Source organism: Anolis carolinensis, chromosome 4 (genome assembly GCF_035594765.1).
Source record: "Anolis carolinensis isolate JA03-04 chromosome 4, rAnoCar3.1.pri, whole genome shotgun sequence".
Lineage (NCBI taxonomy): Eukaryota > Metazoa > Chordata > Lepidosauria > Squamata > Dactyloidae > Anolis > Anolis carolinensis.
In genome coordinates, this window is record NC_085844.1 from 231,991,185 (window position 1) to 232,016,780 (window position 25,596).

Sequence of the window (25,596 nt, forward strand, 5' to 3'; positions counted from 1 at the left end):
TTGAGCAGGGCTAGTATGCTCAATAGCATACCTCAAGAGAAACAGATCCCATCTGATCTTGTAAGCTAAGCAGATTCAGCCTTGGTTAGTACTAGAATAGGTGACCACCAATGAGTATCAAGTCCTGTAGCCTGTATTTCAGAGGATGGAAGTAGCAAAACCATCTCCTTAATCTTTGCATAAGAAACTCATGGGGTTGCCATAAGTATGTACTTTGCATTGAATCTAACATACAGTATAGTGAAAGTACCAGTAAGTGATAGGGTGTGTGTAATCTCTCCTATGCATTGGGATACTTATGATCCTGTAATCCTGCTCCAGAGGATTAGAAATAGTTTAGATACAAATTTGGGGTGACTCCACCATGGGACAGAGAGGAAAAATGAAGTTCTGCAACATTCACTAGTGTACTGTTAGTTGTGTGTGTGTGTGTGTGTGTGTGTGTGAGAGAGAGAGAGAGAGAGAGAGAGAGAGAGAGAGAGATTATGTCAATGCACATTTTTGCACAAAGAAATGCATGACACAAATACACAACACTAACCATTTTTCTTCAAGGACTACATCCTTATCTGTATAAACAAACCAGAAGAGTACCCTAGTGCATATACCCTTCTCAACACAAGAGTCGACAATAGGTCTCCTGTGCAAATACATCCATATAGACGTTCCAACTCCTGACCGCTGCCTACAGCTGTAATTCATTTTGTCTGATGGCTTTACTGTGCTTCCTGATAGTGATGACAAATTGATTACCCAGTAATGCAGAAATGGGCACAGCTTCCTGATCTTATGGAAGTAACATGAGAACAGATTTGACAATGTGTAAGGGGACACGGCTCTATTTGATTTCTTCCTTTTCCTCCCCCCCCCCCCCCCGCCTGCTTTATGAGTAGGAAGGAAAATCAGGAAAGAAAACATTTGAGGCAGAACAATATAAATTGTTTAGATCCGCCTCTTCCCTCTCGCCTTCTTCCTCTCCCTCTTGCCAAGTGAAGAAAGCATTACTTATAAAACGTTGCACAGGATATAGGATTGCTCATACGCTGCTTATTGTCAGCTCAGTGGAAATCCGTAAGAAGATTTTCACATCCTCCCAGAAATGAATGGCAGGTCGCAGGCCAGCTTCTTGTCGCCGGAGATCAGCATCACAAAAGCCACGACCACATTTGGCACAAACGGGGACCCTTCTTGGCAGCCTGAGCTGAGAGAAGCCATAGGCTGAATGGGGAAAGAGATTAAATTCTTCTCTCGCTAATGCCACAGAGAGTTGGGAAAATCAGGTCTCACATGACATGTTCTTAGATTTGACACTTTTGCATTGGGGGGAGTTGGAGGGTCAAATAAAAATGTTTTCATGAGAGAGAGGTTTCCACCCATGCTGAGCATCGTGCTAAAGATCTCGTGGCGCTATATGATAGAACAGTTGGAATTAAAGTTTGCTAGGACTTATCTTCAAGTCACCTTCTAGCTACTATTCGGTATAAGTAGCTGTGCTGAACAACCTAAATGATATTGGAAGATTTCACTGACCTTATTTTTTAAAAAGAATAATATTCTTCTCCCTTGATCTGAATGCTAGCAATCATTTAAAATCTTCAAATTCTTAAGTGCCAACAGAGTGTGTGTCTATGTGTGCTAATGTACATGTTTGACCTTAGACCTATTATTATTCTTGACCCATTAAATTAATGGAATTTGCCAGTGTGATGACTCATCACTAAAGAAATCATTCAGCAGGTTTATCCTGCTCAGAACTAACGAACAGGATTCCGACAATAGGTTTATGTGAGTGTTTTGCAATTTCCAAGAGCCCCTGGATGTGAAAAAAAAATCTCCCCCAACACTTCAACTGGGTCATCAAAACAACAAAATAGTCAGATATGCTTTTCAATTATTTTTGGATAGTCCATAAAACTCCATTGCAGAAATGCTTTTTTAAAAAAGGCCAAGTTGGTAGGCTGCGGGAAACTTGTCATGTCTGTACAAGGTTTTCAATTTGTGCCTCTGCCATACACCACACTGGGGACCACTGCTTTCTCTCAGACTTGGACAGTTTTCCATCATTAAATAAAGAACAATAATACTAACCTGTCGGCCTCATGGGGATGCTGTGAAGATTAATGCAATGGCAACTGTAAAGTGCTTTGCACACTTGAGTAGCTGGAAAAATAAGTATTTGTTCACGTCCTTAAACCTTAAATCGATGGGTACAGCTTTTGTTGCAACCAGGTATTACAAGGATTTGGGATGCAGCACCAAGACTTCATTAATATGCTATGAATGTTCAATTTCAGACCTAATCTCATTTATCCATGGGTAAAAATTGAGAGTAAAACGTCAAAGCAGTGTTACCTGGGTGTAATAGTGACATGGCATTTGCTACAACAGCTGTGGAAAAGGGGCTGGGAACTGAGCTTGCTATATGAGTACTGGAACATGTGCCTTCTCGCTCTGTTTCTCTGTCTGGGTCTGAGTAATGTGTGCCAGATGCAAAACCCCTGGATCCAGATCTTTGGAGACTGTGAGCTTCCGGAGGTCAGGATAGTGGGGAAAAAAACCCTACACAATATATTTCCAAATAAGTGTTAGTGTCTCAATAGATATGAGACTGGTTACAATATCTGTTGTGAAATTCAGATAAGCTCCCACACATAATGTACCTTGCCTCAGGCCATCTCTCAGTTACTGCTCTCTCTCTTTCTTCTTACTTTTGCTTTCTGATACAGTCTGTTAATCAGTACCTTGGTAATTAATGATGTCCCTGATTACCTGTTCTATAGTTCCATGCCCTCCAAATGTCCCGATTAATCCTCTGTTATACCATTTTTAAAGATTGTCTCCTGGTCCTGGTTTCTCCTAAAGTCTAGAAGTGGGGAGAGGAAAGGAGGGGATGAAATCTTTTCCTTCGCAGTAGGCTCAGGCAAAAGCCAACTGCTGTAGTCTCTCTTAACTTGTGTGCTCTTCCTCATTAATAAATTATTTGGCTAAAATCTCAAATTAATAGGCAAACATGCTTTCTGGAACAAATCATTAGCAAGCAAGCTTTTGTGTGAAGTCGTCTTTGCTTGTGGGGACAGGAACAAGGTGGTGGTATAAATACAAGTGTATAAAGATATCAAGGAAAGCAAACAGGGAAACATTCCAAGGAAAATTACTGCTTACAGAACTTTATCAGGCAGTATGTAATTACCAGGTAACTTCAACTTTTCTTTTAATAATATCAATAATTATGGTAAATAAAGACAATATATTTCATGGAAAACATTTCTGAATATTTTTCATAGAATGTTTTAGTTGTCATATTCATTCACACCTCTTATGTTGTGTTTTGATTCTCCATTTTTATGTTTTTGAAACATAAAAGCAAAAAGCTGATAAAGGTAAGTTTTGTCTGGTTTTGTTTTAAAGCCACAGTGTGATACACTGGTGATATTAAATGATCCAGTTTTTTAGCATTACATATCATTCCTTATTCTAAAAATATATATAATGCAGGAGCTAAAGTTATAAAATGCTTTCTGTTACTTGCAACTATACAATTATTAGAAGAAACCACTTTATACATGCTCAGAGAAATTCTCATGTATATATGTATTTTCTATGTGAATGTTAATTTAAATCTTTAGGTCTACATCTGTTACTTCTAAAGAAAATAAATCTATTTTATGGTATTTTAGTAAGTCAACAAAAATTTAAATTTCATTGAATAAACCGATCTCATCTTAAGAAAAAATGTATCAAGGACTTCACAAAGTATATTGGACACATTCAGTTAGGTTTTTCTTTTTATATGCATGTTCTATGTCAGAAGTTCAGTTGAAATTTGAAATTACTCTTGTCTATCAAAAATGAGTTTCATTCTTGCTCCCCTTCCCATATGTGTTGGACTGAAATACCCATCAGACTTTCCAATAATGGTAATAATTGATCATGGGAGTTACAGTCAAACACCATCTAGAGAACCATCTATAGATCAATCTTGAGACAACTGATGCTACATTTGGCAGGGGACAAAGAGGGATGTATACCAGTGATTAACTTATTATATGTGGAAAATTGCTATGATTACATTTACAGGACAAAATTAATTAAGATTTACAGCTGCATGTGCCTACATCCTGGGAGTAGGGGTAATTAAGGCAGGGAAGGTAATTCAGGTAATGAAGGACTTTCACAGCTTGGCTGAAAAGGGAAGAAAAATAAAGTTGCTCTTCCTCTGGGAGAACAATCTTGCTTTTCTTTTCCCTGACTACTATTAGAGTTATCACAAGCCATTTCTTCCATTTCGTTCCACCTGATCATTGAATGGTCCTTTGGATCTGATAGTTGTCTTGGCCAAAAGCTTTGGATAGAATATTGAGTAACTCTTTGCAGTAGCATCACTAGGTTTAGTGTCATCCGGTGCGGTAATTTATGGTGTCACCCCCATGATCCTCCTCTCGCAGCAGACCAGACCACAGTATTGTAGCTAATACACAGCCTCCCCTCCTCCCCAAAAAACCCCAGATTGGGACCTCCACCGAAATCCGGGACATCAAATGGATCATGGTTTATCTAGATTGTACACCTACTTTATAGGTATATTGATACAGTGATTGTAAACTGGGCTTATAAAAATGCTTTTGTGGTTATATCTAATTCTAGCAATATTTTTTATTAAAAATTATAAATTTATGCTTAAATACTGCAGAAAAATATATTGACATACATTTTGGTATAAACCCCTCTCATGATGTCACCTGGTTGCACCTCTCCACCCACCTAGTGATGCCACTAACTCTTTGTTTTCCTTTTTACAGAAGAAATACACATGTGTTACTCAAAGTTATAAGCACATATGTCATTCATAGGATTCCAGCCAATATTTTTCAGTGAATTCTGTTCCTAATCAGTCATCTCAGGATGAATGTACCTGGCACAAAGAATATTTCCTGGCCGTTGTGGTGATAATTATCATGTGATAATGCTGTGGTTTAATTACCATGTGATAATGACTGTGACAAGGAACATCCTTTAATTGAACAATGTACCCTTAATTTGTTAACCTGAAATGCCAGTGATTGAAACTCTTCTTGCCAAGTAGCAAGAAGACAAGGTGGATCTTCAGATTTAGAGATACTCTCCAAAGGAGAACAGCGCACAGGCATGGGCTACCAGCTCTGATTTTGGAGACCAAATGTGCTACAGTAGAACAAAAAATTAAATGGTAGAAAGACCAGAAGTTTCAAGTGTGAATGTGAGGACAATTCAAATTTATATTCCAAGACATTGTTCTCATTAGTAAATTATTTGATTCCAAACTTAGAGCTCATCTTATGTGGGCATGATAACTCATACACACACACGAGTTTGATCCTGGTTGTTTTCACAATTTTCCTCCACCTCCAGTAGGTATTCCTGCTTCTTTTTGATCGTGTGGGCAACTACTGGTGTCTGAATGAGATGCCCATGGCGACCAGGACTCACATAGAGCTCTGCTGAAGTTTGGTAGCAGTGAAGGCAATATGGATGGTAAAGTGACAATCCAGCAGGGTTGATGCAGTCTCAGACCAACTGGACTAGCTGGACTCCAACTCACCATTGGGGACAGTGTGGGTAACTGCCTCTGGACTAACCCAGACTGCCTGACAAGTGTAGAAGCAATGTAAGTCCTACTTAGAATAGGACCATTGATCTATTAATCATAACTAACTTAACTCCCACTGATTTCCATGGGTTTTTTTTCCCTGAAGAAACCTGGTAACAACACTCCAGTTGTCTCAAGTGTTCCCAATTATGATTGTGATTTAGGGATTAGGGAATGAAATGTTTGTTAAAAGGATTATTAAACAAAAGTGAATTTGGCAAATTGATATTTAGCATTCTTGGGCTGCTTTTATTGTGTGTGGGATTGCTGTTTTATGTTTTCTTCCAGTGGATTTGGTTTTTAGGTAATTTTATGTGAGTGTAACAAGGATGCTATTTTATTACATAGGTATATTGCTTCATGTACATTGTGAAGGAACATGCCATTAAGAATACTTCAATATTCCAGTTGCTAAAATATGTGGAAAATTTGAAAATAATAAATGTCACATTCATATTTTAAATTTATATTGTACTCAGGCATACAAAAGGTTCCCTCTCTTGTTCCTTAAGGCAGATAGGGGGCAATGTAGTCCACATGACATTCAGTTGTGAGTACAAAAAACAGAAAAAGGCACACACACGGAGGCTAGGTGTCTGGTATTAAACTGAAAATTGCCATCATACATTGCACTCAAAGGATGCCAAAAATGGTCACTACTATATGTCAGCACCAATACGTTTTTTTTTTTTTAAAAAAGCAATCAAGAAAAATTGGTCACCTCAAAAGAGGCTGAAAGATGATGTGGGTTTGCATTTTAAATAAAAAATTTCTACAATTACATATATATTAATTAAACATTATTTTTCAAGTACAAGTGACTAACAATTCTAAATTATAACCATGAACCAATCAACTTCTTAATATTTTGAAACTTAAAATAGTTCTGCAGTACTGTGACCAATACCGGCTCAGTCTGATGCCCCAAAGCCAACTAGCCAACAAGATACTTCATTTCGGCAGAAAAAATGGAAATCAAAGATACAGAATGGGGGACGCCTGGCTTGACAGCAGTGTGTGCGAAAAAGACCTTGGAGTCCTCGTGGACAACAAGTTAAACATGAGCCAACAATGTGATGCAGCAGCTAAAAAAGCCAACGGGATTCTGGCCTGCATCAATAGGAGTATAGCGTCTAGATCCAGGGAAGTCATGCTCCCCCTCTATTCTGCCTTGGTCAGACCACACCTGGAATACTGTGTCCAATTCTGGGCACCGCAGTTGAAGGGAGATGTTGACAAGCTGGAAAGTGTCCAGAGGAGGGCGACTAAAATGATTAAGGGTCTGGAGAACAAGCCCTATGAGGAGCGGCTTAAAGAGCTGGGCATGTTTAGCCTGCAGAAGAGAAGGCTGAGAGGAGACATGATAGCCATGTACAAATATGTGAGGGGAAGTCATAGGGAGGAGGGAGCAAGCTTGTTTTCTGCGGCCCTGCAGACTAGGACACGGAACAATGGCTTCAAACTACAGGAAAGGAGATTCCACCTGAACATCAGGAAGAACTTCCTCACTGTGAGGGCTGTTCGGCAGTGGAACTCTCTCCCCCGGACTGTGGTGGAGGCTCCTTCTTTGGAGGCTTTTAAGCAGAGGCTGGATGGCCATCTGTCGGGGGTGCTTTGAATGCGATTTCCTGCTTCTTGGCAGGGGGTTGGACTGGATGGCCCATGAGGTCTCTTCCAACTCTACTATTCTATGATTCTATGATTCTATGATTTGTTTAAGGCTAATTACCCGTTTAAATATTTTTCATTGAATTGTGCAATCAGTTCTCCACATTTTCTAAGACATGAGAGCACAGGGCCGCACGCGAAAGTGAAAAAAACATAAATAAATATTGCTTATGGGGCACCCATATTGCATCATTGGTTAAAAGGGCCCAGCAGAGACTGTACTACCTGAGACTTTTAAGAAACCAGCAACTGAATGAAAAACTGCTGGTGACCCTCTACCATTGTGCTATAGTGTTCTAACCTATTGCATTTGCGTGTTGTTTGGTAACTGCACAGTGGCAGATAAGAAGGCGCTCCAAAGGGTCACCACTTCTGCACAGAGAATATCTTTGGAAGAACTTTATACATCCCACAGCCTTAAAAAAAGCTAAAAGTATTTTGGGGGATTCATCTCTCCCATCATACTCTTTTTTTTTTTCAATTACAGTGGAGTTATGGTTATTTGACAAAAACGGGTGGGCCGAATGTCGAATAACTGGAACTGATGGATAATAGGGGGGCCATATTATCCCTCATGGCAATCAGGTTTGGGGAAGTGCCCTGTGTACATTGCTGCCTAGCAACGCACAGGGGGCGCTTCCCAAGGGGCGAGTGCTCGCTGGAGCTATGGGGCTCATCCCTATGGCAAGTACTCAGCTCAGGGAAGTGCGCCATGAGGGCTGCTGCCTAGCAACACTCATAGGGTGCTTCCCAAGGGGCGAGTGCTCACCGGAGGAACGGGGCTTGTTCCTACGGCAAGCACTTGGCTCAGGGAAGTGTCCCATGAGCTCTGCTGCCTAGCAATGCACATGGGGCGCTTCCCAAGAGGCAGATGCTCACCAGAGCAACAGGGCTCATCCCTACAGTGAGCACTCGGCTCAGGGAATTACCCCTTGAGCTCTGCTGCCTAGCAACATTCACAGGGAGCTTCCCAAGGGGTGAGTGCTTGCTGGAGCAACGGGGCTCGTCCCTACAGAGAGTACTCAGCTCAGTGAGCTCTGCTGCCTAGCAACACTCATGGGGCACTTCCCAAGGGGTGAGTGCTCACCGGAGTGATGGGGCTCATCCTTACAGTGAGCACTCGCCCCTTGGGAAGTGCCCCCTGTGCATTGCTAGACAGCAGAACTCACGGGGTGCTTCCCAAGGGCCTGGCATGTCGGATAATACGGATGGTCGGATAACCGGAAGTCAGTTAACCGGAACTCTATTGTATTATCATCTGTCAGAAGGTACAGGGTTACAAAGGCAAGGACAAACAGACCGAGAGACAGCTTTTATCCTAGAGTTATAACTATATTGAACTTCATGGCTTCGCATTGATGTGGTATTAAGGGCTGTGTGGTGGTGGTGGTGGGAGTGTGGAGGTGTGTTGTTTTGTGATACATATTGGGGGAAAGCATTTAATTTTGTTATACAATAACAATAAAGTTATTCTATTCTATTTTTACCCAAGAGGGAACATTTCCCTAGGAATGTCCAGGTTATCCAGTGCAACTCTATTAACTTCTGCCAGAGGGTGATCATATACTTGTGCTGGAGGATCAAGAGATCCCTACGAAGATGTTCTCTTCAGGAATTTCTAGGTCTACCAACATAACTTCATGATCAACTTCAGGGGGAAATTAACCATAGTTATAATGGAGGACCTAGGGAGTTCTAGAGAGATTATGCTAATCAATTCCACAAATAATCAGACTCACAGAAATGAAACCCACACATGTAGAGTGCTGACTGTACTTGGACTGGTATGCAAAGTGATCTTGTATTGCCTTTGAGACTGAGAGACAGAAGTTTTTGTAACATAGGTTTTTATAGACTAATATCATCAGATGCATCAACCATACTTGGATTGGACAGCATTTTAAATAGAGTTCCTTTTCAAACAAAGGGCTGTATTAAGTAAAGTCTACCTTAGGAAGAAGGTATGTCACTTGTTGCTATGATAGCCAATCCAAATTGAGAAAAATTGTGGGGTTTGAAATGGAGGGTAAAATGAGTATTCTCAAGAACTTATACCTCTTCTAGTAAGATGACGTGATATGATGCCATTTTATGCAAAAGTAATGGAGGTGGGATGGGGCAGGGTGGGAAAGATTCAATGATAAATAATAGCACACTGCTTTCAGCATTAATGACATCACTGGCTGTCTCTCAACCACCAAGGTAAATCAAGATAATGAAAGAATCCGTTAAAAAGGAAAAGCAGAATTACCACTGAAATCATCCGTTTATTATCTAGGTATGCTTAATAGCCTGCTAGTTGATGAAAAATCATTTGCTAACCCCAGAGTATGGTTCATTTTCTGACTCTATCACTCAGCCGTACAGTGGCTAGCACTATATATATATATATATATATATATATATATATATATATATATGATATTACTCCTATTGTCAGTGTCTTATATATATAATTTATGACAGCAATAATGTCCATTAACACATCTACTATGCAGTTCAGTCAGGACAGGTAGGCATTGCTGTGTGCTTCAGCTATTAGTAATAGCAAAGCCAGTTATTAATAGAAGTTTCTGACTTATTTTGAAGGGGTTAGAGGCTGGCCATAAGTGAATCCATTTGCAAGGTAATTTTAATTTTTGCTGCTTCCATAGGAAAATAGCGCCTTTGGTAAGACACTTCTTTTCTTTTTCTCTTTCTTTCTTTCTTTCTTTCTTTCTTTCTTTCTTTCTTTCTTTCTTTCTTTCTTTCTTTCTTTTTTTTGAGCTAATTCCTATTTTGCTTGCAAGGCCCCATGATTTATCTTTTACTTTTGTAATACATTTATATATCGAACAGTGTTAGTGGAAAAAATTTAAAAAGCCAGGTGGAATAAAACCTACACTTCCTGACCCAGATATGTTGTCTTCCCCATTACTTACAATGTGAGACCTGTGTTACACTGAGAAAAAAGGCAAATGTACACAACACTGTTGCAGCAAAACCCTAGATTTAGGCACCCATTATTTCAGCATTGTTATCATCATTTCAGCATCTCTTCTATGCCCTCCAACAATTCTGAAAAGGAAACAGGGACACATGTGGCCAAGCAATATCAAAGTTAGTAAGTAGGAACACACAAGCTAGGAGAAGCTGCAGCAGGTTGATTTTGCCTGAGTCGATTGAGAAGGACATGATTATACCCCTCCTCTGCTCCTGCTGAGTTAATTTAATATAAACTGCTTTTATGCTTTGACCTCAGTTTGTAGCAATGAAAGTAAGCTGAAGAAAAAGGAAAAAAGTGGAAGGAAGAGGGAAAAACTGGGACATTTTAAACACATCTGAAAAAATAGGATGAAAGCGAATAAATCAACCCTCTCCATGTCAAGTCAGGACAGTTGGAGGATATGCTCATTTCTGCTGCACTGTTATTCTATGCCTTCTTACTGCTTGCAACTGCATTATATGACAGTATAGATGGGGCCAGAGATAACCTTAGATCAGGGATGAGACCACAAGATGTTGTTGGACTTCTTCCAGCATTCTTCCCGAATGGATGTATTGGGATTTGCAGTCCAGTAACATCTGGAGGGCTGGTTGATTCCCACCACTGTGCCAGTTCCAACAAAACAAAGCAAAATGAAAAACAGCCACTTCTGATTTTGTAAGGGTGCACCCTAGGCACACAGTTTTGCATTTTAAACTTCTAGCTGCAGTGGCATTTATGTGTTCATCCTTACAGAAAAGAACACCATCCATGTTTCTTCCAAATTAATTGCATGTTTTATGCGAACGGAAACAAAAGTTGATGGAGAGGGAAACCACTGGGGTATTGGTGGAAGTAGTGATGATTTGTCATTTCAAAGATACTGACCTTGCAACTCTAAACAGAACCTAGAAAAACAAGAATGTTTTTGTATGGAGTTGGTGGTTATGTGAGCTGCAACTAAAGAAGAAGCTCTCAACTTTGTAGTAGAGACTCATATGGCACCTTAGAGTCAGAAACGACTTGAAGGCACACAGCAATATGCTGCAGAGGTGACTGAGGAATATATATGATGCATATATGTATATAGATATAAATAGATTATGTATGATTAAAAAGACAATTTGAAAGCAAAAAGCTAATATGATAAAGAATAATTAATTAAATAAGGAAGTGAGTTAAATGTGCAGGAACAATGAAGATAGAATAACGAATAACTTACTTTAAGGGGGTTTAACTGCATTGGTTTTGTTCTCTTCCTGCTCTATGATTTTATGAGCTAGATACCAAGTATTGCAAAGGCCAGTGAAATAGATAGGGATACATATGGTCTGTAGCTAAGATACAAACTTTTATCTCTGGAGTAGTGTCTGGTATAATCTAGCAGCTTAACATGGCAATGGCCAATGAAATAGAGTAGAAGATGCAAAATACCAAAGCCAAGCATGAGTGAAGAATGAGGAGCTATAGTTGTTGGTGGTTTCCATGTCAGGAGGATGGTGATTATAATCTGACCCAGCTCTGGGTTTTAGTAGGAACTTCAGATGAACTCTAGGGTGCAGAGCCCTCTTCCTATATCAGTTCAGCCTCTAGGCTAGCTTTTTTAATGTTCAGATGACAACCCATAATAGACTCACCATCCAGCTGACATAGAAAGCCATCCCCTGCCATCGGTGGCCATCAAGGAGAGAAGAGGAATTATATACAGCATTAAGTTGACTCACTGATACAAAATTATCAGCATTTCTCAAATCATTGCCCCATAAAAGTGTGCAGATGGTAATGCATTGAGGTTTGATTGCCGACCAGCTTGCCCCATTTGATCTTAAAGGGTTTGTGTTCAATAATAGATCACAGCTATTTACTGGCTAATTCAATGAGTTAGGGACCAGATCACAGTTAAAAGGTGGAAATGGTTGAAATCCAGAACTGATCTCTCTCTCTCTCTCTCTCTCTCTCTCTCTCTCTCTCTCTCTCTCTCACACACACACACACACACACACACACACACACACACACACACACACACACACAGGCTGGATCTATAATGAGTGTAGACCCATATGATACAATTCAGTGCAGTTCAAACTGCATTACTAAGTTACAAACATCCAACTTACAAATGACTCATAATTAAGACAACAGTGAGACAACAGGAAGTGAGAATAATCTACCCCATGGAAGGGAAATTCACTCCTGATAGAGTGATCATGGGGAAAAGTGTCTCAACTGAAGCTTTCTCACCAATCCTTGTTTCTACAAGAAGCCAAATTTTTCAAAATCCAATCATCATCACAGGGACAGAAAGTGAAGTAAAATCTTCTGAACAGGGAAACTGAGTAAAACAAACACCACAGGGGTGTTAACTCTTCCCTAAGCTGTCCAAAGCTCGCTCTCTCTCTCTCTCTCTCTCTCTCTCTCTATCTATCTATATATATATATGTGTGTGTGTGTGTGGCTGGAGTTACACTTAAAATGTACCTTTTCTGATTTACAAATTCAACTTAAGAACAAACCTACAGAACCTATATTGTCTGTAATTTGGAGGTTGCCTATATATGGCAATGTAGATCCAGGCAGAGAGAGAGAAGATCTGCGGTTTTCACATAACCCGGATCCATATTTTTCTTACCTGAAATCTACAATGTTTCTGGCTTCCATCTAAAACATACCACAGAATCATTCTGAGTGACCTGGCACCCTGCACACTGCTAAGAGTGTGGCGATGCTTTCCCCATAACATTGGGGGAGCATTGCCCAAACAGGGCAGAAATGTGAGTTCCTGAGTCCTGAAGCCACCTTGAGAGAAGGGCGGGGTAGAAATACTGGAAATAAATAAATAAATAAATAAATAAATAAATGTGTTGGCTCCAATGGGAAGGTTCCCGTGTTTGGGTGGAAGCATACAAGGATGCTTCCAGCCTGGTTGGGGGCAAGGACTCTGCTGGAAGTCACACGACATTGTGTGATGGTTGGCGTGGTGCTCCGTCCTAGAAGAAGGCCCAAAGTGTCCTAAGCTGAAGTCGTTAGCTGTCAAAACTAGGTAAATCAAGTTGTTCCAGTTCCCTTTTAAAGCCTTTTCTCTTCATTTGAATATATTAATTGAGCTACTGTTACATTGGTTTGTTCTTTTAATTTGCTTTTAAAGGGGACAAAAACCCAATCCTACAATATTGTGGTAATTTTACAAAAGCATAATGTACCTAATGTTTCTAAGGTTTCATTTTTTAGTACACGTTTCATTCCTGTTTTTGTCGTCCTTTAACTGTTAACATTTTTACCAGCTGTAAAGAAAACATCAAGCATCCTAAATGGGGTTGCAAAGTTATTAGCTCCTTCTCCCCTTGGACATGTTCTTATGCTTTATCTCTTGCATCCAACTGAGAAGATACCCTTGGAAATCCATAGGACTTATACAGAATGGGGATAAATGAGGTTGTGGCGATTGATGTCGGTGTCCCTTAGGTTTGCAGTGCTGTGTTGTTGTGTTTAATTGGTAAGCATTCTGCATTATACCCTGAGTGCTGAGGGGCTTGGGGATCATATATTTTCAGTTTCTCGAACATGATTAGGTTTCTTGTAATTTACATTTTTTGCCACTAAACAGTGATACATTATATTTAGAAAATGAGATGCGCCGAGTGTTAGCAAGATGTGACAGTGACAAATCTTATGAACGTTAATACTGAAAGCCATCATAGTTCAAGTCACAGTAGTTGTGTTAGAGCTTAGTCAAAAACATATAGATGGGAAAAGAAAGATGAGGAGGGAGAGAGACAGCGTCTGAGTTATCAAACTGTTATTGTTCAAATGCCATTTTTGGTTCATCTGTTTTTTAAAAAAATGTTACAAAAAAAGAAGGCAGTTCATGAATGTGAAACTTCAGGGAGGGGAAGAACACTTGAGCTATAACTCCCGTGAGGAAAAAATGATGGCAAATGCCTCATTTTTTTGCAAACATCCCAAAATGCCCTGTAGACATTTTGAGTTACTGCCATTCTAGTGTGTGTAGTATGCAAAATCACATCAGGTACCTAAGCAAATCTCTCTTTCCCCCTCCTTCCTTTTGTTCTATTTCTTTCCTTGCATTTGCACCACTGGTGCTGTCTGTCAGCATTTCTATTGTAATTGCCCCTTTCAGGGATATATTGCTCAGCTTTCTTTTTGCTCCTTTTCTCTCTTGCTCTCTTTTCTTTTTTATGTAAAAAAGAAGAGATAAGCTTTAGGCTAGAAACTGGCATAGGCAATTGGGTTTCACAGGTAGTCTGACTTGGAGAACCTAAGGAGTAATAGAGGGAGAAAAGCAACCACTTCAAAATGTTGACTTGCTTTTGTGGATGCAGCACTTCTTCACATACCCTATATCAATGTAGTTGATTCACAGGAATGGAACTCAAATATGTTCAGAAAAATCCACTAAGAGGTCTTAGGAAACCTAAAAGATGGGCAATTTATTTCAGTATGACAGCTGGATTCAGTGTGCGTGCATGTGTATGATGCCAGTTGTGAGTAGGACAAAAGCTAAAAGTGTGGGACAGGTTGAACATCCCTTATCAGGAAATCCAAAACCAGAAATACTCCAAAATCTGAAATTGTCCACGGGGTGGCTGAGATAGCAACACATTTCCTTTCTGATGGTTCAATATACAGAAACTTCATTTCATGCACAAAAGTATTGCAAATATGTGTATAAAATTACCTTCAGGCTATGTGGATAATGTGTATGTGAAACGTAAATGAATTTCATGTTTAGGCTTGGGTACTATATCTAAGAAGTCTCATTATGCATGTACACAAAACAAAAGCCCAATCAAAATTTAAAGCACTTCTAATCCCAAGCATTTTGAATAGAGGATACTCAACTTGAATATTTTACTTACAAGTTGTTCCTGCCAGAAACTGAGCCTCAAGAGAGGTATTTATTTTGACTTTTTAAAATGAAAATAAAGAAGTTGGTAGAAAAGCTGGGAAACCATCAAGCAATGTTATTGTAGCAAAGAGGAAGGATGTCACCTTCTACGGGAACTGACATAGGATCAAACTTGAGATCTAAGGATCCCAGTTATAAGTAGAATAAAAGTACAGTAGAGTCTCACTTATCCAAGCCTCACTTATCCAAGCCTCTGGATAATCCAAGCCACTTTTGTAGTCAATGTTTTCAATATATCGTGATATTTTGGTGCTAAATTCGTAAATACAGTAATTACAACATAACATTACTGCGTATTGAACTATTTTTTCTGTCAAATTTGTTGTATAACATGAAGTTTTGATGCTTAATTTGTAAAATCATAACCTAATTTGATGTTTAATAGGCTTTTCCTTAATCCCTCTTTATTATCCAAGATATTTGCTTATCCAAGCTTCTGCTGGCCCGTTTAGCTTGGATAAGTGAGACTCTACTGTAATGCTATACTTTGCCATATTTGCAATGGTTTTCTGATAGTGCATTTCCTTTTTTCTTTTTCTGGAAATATATAATTTACATATGTATTCTGATATGGGATAAAGTGAAACTAGCAGGTGTTTCCATCTCTAGTTCTAATCTCACAGGTTTGACATTCTTGTGCATTAAATATATAAACCGGAATCCTATTGCAGCAATATTTTGGTATATTGCATTGATGTGAGTTATAATGACAGGAGGAAAAAGGCCAGCAAGGCACTGGAGAGATTTTGGCTGGAATCCTGCAAGTGACATATGCACAGGTACGTGTGGCTTAAACATATATGTGACACTTTTTTGGATGGAGCTAGGTGTCATAAATAATTCAGTGAGGAATGAAGCTAGCATGGGTTAAAACAGTCCAGAGGTAAAAAGTCAATAAAATAATAAGAAAGGCATTAGATTGAGAGGTGTGCAGAGGGATAGTCCAGAGAGGTTGTTGCCAGAAATCACAATACTGAAGGTGAAGGTATCAGGGCTGGGAGAAATATCTTCCATGAGTAGTGTCAATGTTGCTGCTAGCATGACCCTTTACTCTAGTCCACATTTACAAGGCTAATGATGGATGAGGAGCAGCTGGTCTGCTCTGTTTGAGCTATAGTTGTTTGCCATCATGTCCCAAACACTCATGTGTGTGTGGCTCTATCTCTTGTCCTGTTGAGATACATAAGAACCCAGATCAGTAAGAGGGAGAGTTAAGGTATGTCTCCCACTATCCAAAACTCACCTTTTAGGATATGTTCTGATCAGTGAAGGTAGGAGATGCTCAGAAAAACATTACTTCCAGTACTATGCATCCAGCTATAAGAACAGGTACCTCCTCCTGATCCAGGATCTGTTAATAATTAAAACTATAGGAGCTTCTTCCCATATTTAACTTGAAAACCCTAGACAAGTTGCTATTTTTGTAGCACTCTGAGCAACATCCAAACCTATCCAATTCTCATAGATCTGGAAGAGGCTGATTCACTTACCAGAGGAGTAGGAATACAGTGGGAAGACAATTCAACCTACGGGCCGTTTTCAGGAAAAGGGACAGGAGGATGTGCGCACCATCTGATAAGGCATTCCCATTGTCTTAACAACATGTAAATTGCTTTCCATTATCTCCTCTTCTCATCAATAACACTACCACTACCCCCCCCCCCCCCGCAGTTTGCTAGGGAAGGAGAAGTCATGGGCTGAGTTCAATGTACTAGAGCAATGGTTCTCAACCTTTAGTCCTCCATGAATTTGGAATATCATCTCCCAGAAGCCCCAGTGGCCATGGACAATATCAGGAATTCTGGAAATCCAAAACACTTGAAGTACCAAATATTGGGAACCAACACACTAGAGGATATTGCCTTATGTGGCATCTTTTAAAAGGACATATCCAGCAGATGGAGGCAGAGCATTATGATCCACCTCCACGATGTAAGGCAGGCCTTCACAACCTGTGGCCCTCCAGGTGTTTTGGACTTAATTTCCCAGGATTTCTGAATATTGGAGAAACTGGGATTTCGAGGTCAAAACACCTGGAGGGCCAAAGTTGTGCAGGCCTGATGTAGGGTGGCAGCCATTTTTTTGTCTCCCATAAATATTGGTGCATAGTGGCCCTCATTCTCTAAATTCTCTATTCTTAGTGTGTAATTGAAAGGCTTACTTTTCCCTCATTCATGTATCCAAGAGGTTTAACAGTTGATTACATTGTGTTGGCTCTAGGAGGGGAGAAACTCTCCCAAAATCCCACTGTGGAAGGTTTCTTCCTCCATGGTCCATTGTTTGACTCTTCGGCCGGATAGACTTTTCCTTTCTTCAGCATCTGGACATTTGTGTGGATTGTCTGCTGTTGTTTTCTTGTGTTTTCACATTTGATGGGCTTTCTCTGTGGTTTACCCCTCTTTCAGCTATTTAAAAATAGTGTTGGAGGGTTTTGGAGGGATGAGGTGCAGGGTGGGGTTCTGGGACTGCTCTAGAGGGGCCCAGGGGCTGCATGCAGCTTATGGTCCACCAATTACCTTCCCCAGCTTTACCGGCTCCTGATACTGTGATGATGGCATGATGGAGGTGGTGTATTCCTCTGATGGGTGATTGGCTGGGAATAATCTCCTTTCTCTGTGTACAACAAGGCATAATAGGCTTTTCCTGCATCATTGTAAATGATCCTGTCAGTAGTCCATGGATGGAAGCTCTCTCACTATGCACTGACATGCTAAATCATCATGACTTAGCCAGAGTTACTAGTTTACAGTCTATCATGTCAATATTCAGTGGGCTAAGGGCCCCTTGTAATACACATTGACACATTACAGACCATAGCATTCTGTCTAGTCCATAAATTATGAAAGAGCTTACAGGCATCTGTTTAAAAAGAAAGGGTAGGAGGAGTGCAGCAGCCAGTTGGGGGAGGACTCTGATACAGCGCAGGTAAAGCTATGAAAATATCAGGCTGAGACCATGGCAGCAAACGGCCTGCGGTCTTATAACTGGCATGTGCCATGCCTAACCTTGGAATAATTATTGCAGGGGTGGGAAGCCTACACAGCCCCAAAGGCCATGTCGGAAATACATCATGAGCCAGAGGACTGCCGCTTCTGTGCATATTTTAATTGTGTGTAATGAATGTAATTTGCATATCATTTCCACATCGGAAGCTACATTGCAGTCATTGGGAAAGTTGCACCTGTTCTGTAAATCATCATCTTCCTGAAACGATTGCATTCCCCCACCTCCTCCCGTCCTGAAAAGTGCCCTTAAAAAAAAAGAAAAAAGTTTGGTTCAGAAGAAAAAATATATAAATAGAATCAGAAATTGTGCTTTAAAAAGTAATGTAATGCAACTCTGCAGTCCCTTGCCTGGTTTCTTAACTTTCAGCATTTTTGCCATCTTGTGTAAACAGTCACATGGGCTAGAAGTAAAAAATATATATATCAAAAGGGGCAGTTGTCAATTTCTAACTACAACCTTTTGGAAAGGGGCAGTGTACAGCAAACTACAATAATAATTCTATGGTGTGGGCGGGGGATACTCTTCACTATAAAAATGTCAAGGCTTTTGAAATACATAGTGACCCACTTGTAAAACATTTCCTCCAGATGATTTCACAAAAAGCTTTATAAATAACTGCCTCCTTTTTTGCTTTTACATTTGTCCTACAACTTCTAAAAGCTTGATCTACACAACTGGTCCTCAGTGTTATAGGACAGAAATAGCCGAAATAGCAGAATAGCCTATAGCAGAAATATAGGACTACAATATAGAATTGTAGTAATTCTGCACCCTAAGAATGTTGCTAATGTCTGTAATTCTTGGGTTCGGAATAGGAGCAAGTATTCAGCACCCTAACAATGTTGCTAATGTCTGGAATCAGAATCTGGAATCATAGTTAGTTGTTGCCTCCAATCCATTAACCAATCTGTAGTGAGAATTATAAGACTATAGTTCTATTCTGGTCTGGATTTAAACCAGACTAGAAATTCTAATCCTGTTCCAGGAGCTCGCTATTCCTTCTGTTTTGTCATGATGGTTGTTGTTGCTCTTGCTCTTGTTGTGTGCTTTCAAGTCATTTTCAACTTACAATGACATTAAGGCAAAACTATCACAGGAGTTTCTTTTCCAAGGATTTCCATGGTTGAGGGGGAATTAACCCATGGTTTCTAGAGTCAGTCCAACACTCAAGCCACTACACTGCAGTAGGTCCCTTGCTCAGTACTTTGGGATTAATGTTGTGAGTATTGAGAAGAGGATTTAGGAATGGAAGCAAAGAACTCCTTGCCCATGTGTTGGTTACAATGGATTGCTAAAAAGATGGAGGAGCATGGTGGATCGTGGTAGGACTGGAGCTCAAACCATTATTGACCTCCTTGATATAGTTTGAAAGCTTTTGGAACTGTATTGGAAATAACCAAGCTACATTTCAACTTCTTATTGAAAGTTACTGAGTTAGACAAGGTCACTTATGAACAAAGTCCAAAAATGTAACCTGGGATGGGCTACAATTCCCAGAATCCCCTGAGGATTCTAGGAAATGTAGTCTCTCCTTATGAGTCAAGTCCAGGGGAGCAGTCATTCAGCATTTTCTGCTATGTATTTAGTATCCAACATGCATAAAAAGGAGAAGAAGGGGAGAAAGATTATGTCCTGGAACAAGAATTTCCAGGTTTCATTATATATTGGGAAAGCATAAAATGGCATGCAATGTTTGTGGAAAAATTCCCAGGACATGTGTGCATTGCAACGTTATCTTGGAATTAATTCACGCTTAAGATAAAGAATGTTGCTGCATATCTGCTTTGTTGAGGCTGTTCTGTCTTGCGAGGCGTGTCTGTGCCTTTTGTCTGTTGCAATCTATCAAGAGCGCATTTGAGACTACAAATTCTTCTAAGAGGAAACAAAGCAGATAGCAGCCTTTAGCAGGCTAAAGTCCAACAAACGTCAAATTCCAAACAACATTACTTTGTTTCTCTATTTAACATTAAAGCTGATGGCTTTTTGACAGGTTTATAGCTGACAACTTCCATAGCCAGTCATGCAGCACAATTATGTTTGAGCTAATTTGATGAATCAACTTGATGTTCTATAGTCCCAGTTGGCTTCAATAGCGTATGTGCTCAATTTTCTGCTGGAGGTCAAAAATAAGCTTTGAAATTTGGCTAATCCCATCACATCCGCAGAACATGTCTGGTGGAATAATCTTTGGACATGCTGTCCTGACTAATGTCAGAAATAAGAAAGCAAACTTAGTAGTTTCATTAGGCATATCAATCAGGAATTTGAGTGGGCATGGCAAGTGAGGTCCAACAATTTGCTTGAAACACTGTAATGTTTATGGAAGTAATGAACAGATTTGATACGTGAAATTCTTGTTCTGTTGTTAATGGTGAAGGTTGGAGGAGGGTGAAGCCCTTTACAGCTCTTTGCAATTCACAGAGAAATAATCAAGGCATAGGATGATCCCATCACCCACAATGCAGTGCCAGCTCTTCCATTAGTCAGAATGAAGGTGGCAAATGCTGAGAGGTGGCAGCAAAATGCTAAATCCAATTGTTTAACTTATACATAATACGAACTCTATAGGTAAAGGTAAAGATTTCCCTTGACGTTAAATCCAGTCGTGTCCGTCTCTGGGGGTTGGTGCACATCTCCATTTCTAAGCCGAAGAGCCAGCGTTGTCCGTAGACACAACCTTTTATTTATCACATACCCCCTTTTAAATACCTTTAGTAGCTGTGGACTCCCAAGACTTGACTCAAGATTTAAGGCATTAGACTGATCAAATAATTATTTCAATTTTCTCATAAAGGTTTTCCAAGTTTAGAGATAAGAGAATATTAATTAAGCTGTTAATACACATGCTCCTGTTTCAAAAGAAATATTTTAATTATAATGATTCCATGCAAAATTTAAATACTAATATCAACACTAATAATAGTTAATTATTTAATACTTCGCTGACTCCTTGTGACAGCATCGCAGGGGCCCCAAGTTCCACTGGTCTAAATTGTTATTTTTTTACTATCATTTATGTAGACTTAGTAAACATTCCTCATTTGTATAACAAATCCCATAATTATCCAGTATGCTTGGCCAGAAAACTGCAATGTTAGAAGACAGCTAAGGAATTAATTACATGTGTGTGTGTATATATATATATATATATATATATATATATATATATATACACACACACACACACACACACACACACACACACACACACACATACAGTAGAGTTTCACTTATTCAACACTCGCTTATCCAACGTTCTGGATTATCCAACGCATTTTTGTAGTCAATGTTTTCAATACATCATGATATTTTGGTGCTAAATTCGTAAATACAGTAATTACTACATAGCATTACTGTGTATTGAACTACTTTTTCTGTCAAATTTGTTGTATAACATGGTGTTTTGGTGCTTAATTTGTAAAATCATAACCTAATTTGATGTTTAATAGGGCTTTCCTTAATCTCTCCTTATTATCCAACATATTCACTTATCCAACGTTCTGCCGGCCCGTTTATGTTGGATAAGTGAGACTCTACTGTATATATATATATATATATATATACAGTAGCATCTCACTTATCCAACACTCGCTTATCCAATGTTCTGGATTATCCAACGCATTTTTGTAGTCAATGTTTTCAATACATCATAATATTTTGGTGCTAAATTCGTAAATACAGTAATTACTATATAGCATTACTGTGCATTGAACTACTTTTTCTGTCAAATTTGTTGTATAAAATGATGTCTTGGTGCTTAATTTGTGAAATCTTAACCTAATTTGATGTTTAATAGGCTTTTCCTTAATCCCTCCTTATTATCCAACATATTAGCTTATCCAACATTCTGCTGGCCCATTTATGTTGGATAAGTGAGACTCTACTGTATATATATATGTATGTACGTGTGAAGACTTGGGGTAGACCTGCTTATTGGGTCCACCACCTTCAGAGAATAGCAAAACTAATGGCAATAAAAAGAAGAAGAAAAAGCATACTAGAACATCAAGAGTGTGCCCTTGGTTTCATGACAACAGGAGATATCTACGTCTGAAGCCATCAGTTAGACTTTTTTGTAAGATTGAAATGGGTACTGACTGTAATGGGACTGCTTTTATATTTCCCATTAATTTCAACAAAATTTCTGCTTGGAAATTATAGTTATATATGGCTGGCAAATATTTTGTTAAACTGTGTATGCGAAAACTTTATTTCTTTTTTGTTTCTTATGCCTTAGTTCTACTTGCTTTATGATCTTCTGCTTGAAGCAGATGATCAGGTTTTAAAAGAGCATTTTTCTGAACTGCTTTTTCTCTCTAAGGACCTCTTCACATGGTGCATTTTTGCCCCATTTTGCTGCTTTTAATTGTAACAAGGACAGGGCCTTCTGTGCGCCATCACATGAAACATGGCAGGCCCCACCTACATTCCTCCCAAAGTGGAGGAGAAGCACCAAAAGATGCTTTCTCCTTCACTACAGGGAGGAAAGTGTAGTTTGGGTAGCTCCAATGGAGCTACTCACACTTTCCTCCCCTTTTGTCGTGTGATGGCAGAAAGGGCGCCAAGGCAACACACGTTGCCACCCTTTCTGCCATCTGAGGAGGGGAGGGAAAGGATGCAAAAGTACCCTCCTCTATCATCTCCATGTGATGAGGGGAGGAGGGAGGGCACATGGGGTGCTCCACATGTCTTCCATTTTGCCGGCGATTGCCAGTGCAACAGCACGGCCCAAAAGGGTCATGTGAAGAGGTCGTAAATGTTAATTGACTAACATCTAAGTAGTTTAGTCGTCAAACCAGCCAGCACACACAGTTGCAAAATTGCATGAAAATGGTGAGCATCTGAATAAGAGAGGAGATCATGTTTGTCACTGCAGCAAAAAAAATAAATGTGTAATTGGGTGCATGTCTTAGATTGGCCTAACACTTCCAATTCTGTCATGTTTTTCAGGTCAAATGCCCACCTTTGTCCCTGGACAAGGAAACATAAACATACCAAAATAGAAAAGTGGAACTATTTGGCTTTGCATGCTTCACATCCAGTTGCACAATTTAGTCATAAAGCTGAAGGGAAAAAACAGTCATTAAAACATACTTTTTAAAATACACATTGTAATATTTATGTTTAGCTTGTGATATACATGATACAAAAAGTAAAAGAGTTATGAACTGGAATTAGAATGAAGAACTCTTCTCATGAGATTTTTGAATAGAGAAGAGGAATTTAGTTATCAGTTTTGTCATTAACTTAATTATATGAGCCAATAAATATACCATCCCAGTGTCCTTCCAGGAGATTTCCTCATAATAGGGTGAAATGGTCTATTATGTCACTAGCATTAGAAAACAATCCAGCTATTTCATGTCCAAAGGAACAAAAACAAGCCTTACAAGAGGCACTTTGATAGGGCCTTTTTAATATGGAAGAAAAGAAATAGTTTTAAATCTAGCCTTGAAAAAGATTACAGTAATGCTAGGAAACTGCCAAATTAAAGAGGTATGTAGTGCCTACTTGAAATACTTGAAGTCTGGCTCAGTAACAATGACCAAATTCATTAATGTTTTATTCATTCTGCACACCTTTAAGATCCACCACTTCTAACATCAATGCTGAAAAAAATGTCTGCATTGTTTTTAATGCATTCCACCCTTCATCTTTGATGTAGTGTACAAAACAAGTGGTTGGCTTGCTTGATGGGAGCATCTCTCTTCAGCATCACAAAGTTTCCATGGCTGAAACTAGTTTCCACAAATCTAGTCTGCACTCTGCATCAGATTCCCAACTTCAAGCAAACAAAGTCTGAGGGTTGGGTTTCCCTAGAAACTGTCCGGCAAGCATCAGGCCAGATTTGTGGTTGACTTCTGCAAGCAGGGCGCTGTGCACCTTCAATCCTACCATTGCTTATGTGTTCCCACTTGCAATTTCAGGCATTGAACTGAACTTAGCTGAGTGTTTAGTTTTTCAAAGTGTAGCTTTCAATCCTTGGTAGAATTAGGGTTTTTTTCTGACAGGTTCCTTATTTTTGACAGATATATGACAGGCAGGTACACGATGGTTCTTTCCATATTGGAAATAGGAGTGCCAATTGAATTTGGTCAGTGCAGATGGCTGAGAATTTCGTGGAGATTGTTTTACACAAGAATGTGCTGAAATGCACCATTTCCATCATAAATGTGACAGAAAGACTTCATAACTTCTTTGGAAGCATATTGAACATGGAGAAAGTAAACTGGACAGATGACTCTGTCCTTACCTTGAATGTTTGTCAGAGGAAAGAGAAATATAACTTTCTATAAAAGACACAAAATGCATACATACTGCTTTTCTTGGACCATACCATTTTGGATTACAGCTAACATAAAACAAAATCCTTCATGTTGAAAATGAAGTGGGAGGAAGTAGGGCCTTAGCCTAATCTCCATGACAGCTTTGCTTTTTGTGTACAGGGATTTGAGGCCTGCCTGAATGTGAAGAGGACAATTCCCCACCTAAATTCTGAAGTGATGTTTTTAAAATGCCACATTAATTTTAAAGAAATTACTTCTATAAAAAAACCAGAATTTTTCATTAACAATTCAAAATCCCATATATCTTATCATCAGGTTGATAGCAGTTTTGCAATTTTTATAGCTTGAACTATAAGCAGCAACAGACTGGCAACAATTTAATGCACAGATGTGAAAATCTGTCTCAGTTTTGTTTCTTTGAATTCTACTTGCAGTTTTTCCCCTGAATAATGGAAAGCCAAACAATGCCAACATCTTTATGGAAATAGTCTGAACTGACTGCATTTGTAAAAAAAAGAAAAAGGTTAATGCAAATGTTTTCTGTACCCAAATTTATTGCAAATGTATTCTAAGTATTATTTGGAACCAATTTCATTTTTGCTTCTCACATACAACAATGAATACTTTGAAAAACTTGATGATATTACAAGAGGTTTTGCGTATTTCTCAGTGATTTTTCAGACTATGGGAATTCTTTGGCAAAGAAAAAAATGCATAAAATGTTATATATAAGAGTTCATATGCACAAAGCTGAGTATTTTGTGTAAAAACAAGCATTTTTGTATTGTATTTCTTGCACAAAATATTGTATTTCATTCAAAAAGTTTTATACAAGAAGGGCATTATTCTTTGCAGAACCAAATTTTTAAGAAAACTTTTTTCCAAATTACATAAAATGAAACAAAACTTGCAATAATCAATCATTGCAATTGGTTCACCCTTGTAATAAAATGCCCCAATGATCTTACATGAATGATCCATTTAAATTGTTCCCTCTGTGATATAGCAGGAGAAACTAAAGGAAATCAATTGTAAATATTCTAATAATCTGACCTGTTCAGAAAATTATGCTTGGCAGACATTTAACCATCTCTTAATCTTATATTATTTGTAG

At 39.0% G+C, this 25,596-nt stretch overlaps 1 protein-coding gene across 5 annotated transcripts in view; it reads left to right on the top strand.

The window, feature by feature from the left end:
* tshz2 (teashirt zinc finger homeobox 2) overlaps nucleotides 1-25,596 on the top strand; it is a 425,545-nt gene that overhangs the window by 42,839 nt on the left and 357,110 nt on the right. The window lies entirely within an intron of this gene.